Here is a 3,859-nt window from a genome sequence, read left to right as displayed (position 1 = left end):
TACTTTCTGATGTGATAGAAAGCTCTTATATTTGTTGTTGATGGTATGGCTATTTCACTAACTGATAGTGGGTTTAGAGTTCACTTCTTTAAAGTTTTGTGCATTCATTAACTAACTGGTATGTTCTGAGTGTTATGGAATTGTGTGACACTGTGACTCTTGCTTTAACTGATATGATTGTAATATTGTTGTTGAATTGTGTGCTTCCTTTTTTAACAATAATTTTAAATCATTTTCTTCTGGCTTTACATATAGGGTTTTTTGCCCGATGGTATGTTTTTTTTTTTTTTTTTTTTTTTGTTGTGAATTTAAAGTTTACTATTCAAATTAGAAACGTTACTATCTTTTAGTTGTTGAGTCAACGTCACAAGGGTTTTGTGCATTCTTTATCATTCGTTCTCGATGTCATATGTTTCATCAAATGTTTGACTGTCTATATGAGAATAGACTTCGTGTTTGTATTAGTCTTGTCTTGTCTATGTGTATGCCATAGTTTTTTAACTGAATACTGTAGTGAGTTTTCTAGGGTTGAATGTTTGAATCTGTTTGATTTTCTGTGGTATTTGCATACTATTCAGTGGTGTTCTTAGCATGGTTTATGTTCGTAAAAACAAAAAAAAAACCAAAGTAATGGACTATATATTATATTGGGTCTAAATTTTAAAACGAAAAAAATGTTAATAAACGCTAGTCTACTCGTGATTGGGAATTATTGTCATATTATGGGCTACAAATGAAATTTCAAGAAAGACCAGCTAAGCTCAAAATCATTTTGTTGAAATCAATGGTTTTTTAACAAATCAGAATGTTGTACACGTCTTTGTTGTTTGTTTCGTACATTGCAACTCTTTTTTAATCATCTAAACAAAAGTGGTGAAATGTATATTCCGGGTTGGAATTTATTTTTTGAATCTCTAAAATTGAGTAAGAAAGAAGCGTTCTATGGTTTTTTTTTGGTTTGTCAGTTTAGACCATTCTTGTTATAGTTTGGGAGAATGGTATTTCTGTTGTAGTATTCTGATCTAGTAAAAGTGCTTCTTGTGGTTGAACTCTTTGGGTCTAAGCAAGTATTTGTTAGCTTCCGTGACTAGTCTTGTTTTGTTATCTCAAAGTGCTCCGCTTTGAATTTGTTCTCTGGTTGATCTCTTGCACGAGTTGATATTCATCTTTTTTGCCAATTTATCGCTTTTGTTTATTGTGTTTTGTACATGTCATAGCATTGATGTCATACCTTGATGCTATATATAAGATTGGGAGGAGGTTATGTAGAATATGATACAATCAATATGATCCAATCTTATTCTAATATGATCTCGTTTGTTAAGTTTTTTTGTGTGGAAAAAGTAAAGGCTGTTTTTTGTGTGGAAACAATAATTTGGATTTGTCTTGTTCGGTGTGTTTTTAAAATCTCCAAATTTGGTTAAACTAGAAAACATTCTTTGATACTCGTGTGAGCAGTTGAAGGAATTTTTTGTTGTTTGGTTTAGTCGATGTTTGTTTTGGCTATAATTGTGTTTGATCATTTTACCATGCGTTGTTTTAGTCAAAATTGTTTTTTGATTGGAAGGTTGTTTCTGACGTGTGGGTCGTAATAATTGTTTAAGGCTGTTATCTTGAATGTTGGTTCAGACTTATGTGTTTTTTCTCTTGTGTTAGAGATAGTTTTCCTTGTCTTAGAATCATGGATCATGTGATTCGATTTTGTCTTGAACTGTTGTGTCTTTCACACGTTGTCTATATGTCTTGTTGTCTCTTGTTGTGTGGTTCGAGTGTTTCTAACCAACTTTGTTGTCAAGAGTGTCCTTGAATATTTGACAGTCTTGTATGTTATCTCTGGTGAGATGTTTTTTCTGATTGCAAATTGTGTATTTTGTGTTTAATCAGAATTTGTTTGGCTGCATCTTATTGTCTTGCGTGTGTCTCTTTATTCTTAGCCTTTTGTGTGTGGACATTAAATCATGTGATTTTGTGTTTTTTTGTTTAGGCTAGAATTGTTGTCTGATATAGAAGTGTATAATTCTCATATATCAATGTTGTATGAATCTTGTGATTCGTGCCTGTTATGATGTTAGCCTTGTGTTTTATCTCTTGTGCAAGAGATGTGTTTCTAGTTGTATATTTTGCCAGAGTATGTATTGGCTATCATTGTCGTCTGGTGTTCTTTGTCATAACTGTTTATCTGGTTAACTGACTGTCTGTTATAGAGATTTCTTTGATTTGTTGTTGGTATTTTTGTTTTGCTTCAAAGGATCTCTTGTCTCGTATTGTAATTTGTTTGGGTTCTTATATGTCTGAGTTAGGATGTTGGTTATAGAAATCCTATTTTTTATCTTGTTTCTCTATGTTGTTGTGTATATGGCTCTGTTGCAGGTGATTCGAGTTATATTTTGCGTTGTATAAATCTTTGGTGTTACTATAATTCACCTGTTAAAGCTAGTAAAAGTGTCATATCTGTTGGTATGAATCCTGAAAATTTGGCACTAAAGATCAGTTGGCGGACTTGGTTAAAAAAAGGTTGAGTTGTGTTCAGCATGATCTGTTGTGGTTTGAGTTAGATCTGGTTGACATGTTTGCTGTTTGAATCAAGGGGGGATGTTAAAAATAATAATGATTAAAACTCAAACATGTCGAGTGAATTTGTTGTTCAAGATTGCTAAACTTATTGGGTTGTTTATCTCTTTGGGCCTGTTATGTTTTGGGCTGTTAATGATGGACTGATCTGTTTTATCCGATTGATAGTTGTTTGTTGTGAGGTTGTTGTAACAGCTGGAAAGATAAGGGGTGTTTGTGTAACTACTAAGGGACCATGATCATCTTTTGGGTATCTTGTGGACAAATGTGTAAATTTGGGTGTTGGTAATATAAAAAGGTGCTTTGTGCTTTGGTCTACGGTGAAGAAGTTTGTTCCCAATTCTCACAATAACCCTTCTTCAACATTGCACATATTCCCCAAATTCTCTCTTAATTATTCACCTGCAACAGCAATTAGAGGAAGTCTGGTTCTATGGTGATCAGTGTCCGGTGATTAAAGGAGTTTTGACCCTTCTTCGCAGCCTATCATCTTGCCTTTGTTCTCTCTGGTTTTGTATTGTATCTGCTTGTTTTGCTCTTGTTTATTGAAGAAATCTCGCCTGTGAGATCAAGTCTGTATAGATCAGGTTGTGTCTTTCCTGTTCTCTGTATATCTTCTGTATTTTTTTGTTGATCAACTGGTTAAATCCGTTGATATGCACATTATCATTCTGTTGATCTTACAGTTTGTAAGATCCTGGGTATTGGTTGGGAGTTTTTCAGGTTTGGGTTAAGAATAAGATTTTTGTCGCTGTTTTGTCGCTATTTCTCCCTGTTTCGGATCTCTATGTGTTTGATACCATGAATTTCTACAACTTGTTCATCAGTAAAGGAGATATTAAAAACATGGAAGAAATTATTTGTTATGGTGGCTACCTTTTGGAAGATCTGGTTGAACATAAATGATAAAGTTTTCAGTGGAGTAAACGAGACAAACACAAAACTATTAGAAGATATAAAAGAATGCACTTTCTTGTGGTTGAGGAACAGAGCTAAAATGCAGAATATTGATATAAAGAAATAGAGTGATTTTCAAATTTTGTCCTTTATCTTTATACCCAATTTCAGACGCTGTCCTTTGTCTTTGAAATTGATGAGATTTGTACTTTAGGTTTAAAAATCTTGCATGTTACGTCCTTTAACCCTAACTCAGTTAAAATTTTCTGTTAAATCTGGTCATGTGCCTTGCACATGAGGGCATTTTTGTCATTCACTTAAATAACTTAATATTCCCATTAAATCAATTATCGCCCCTTCTTCTCCAAAGTCCAGAACCAAACTTGAACTA

The sequence above is a fragment of the Helianthus annuus genome, chromosome 17 (genome assembly GCF_002127325.2).
Source record: "Helianthus annuus cultivar XRQ/B chromosome 17, HanXRQr2.0-SUNRISE, whole genome shotgun sequence".
Lineage (NCBI taxonomy): Eukaryota > Viridiplantae > Streptophyta > Magnoliopsida > Asterales > Asteraceae > Helianthus > Helianthus annuus.
Note: the sequence above shows the minus strand (reverse complement) of the source record.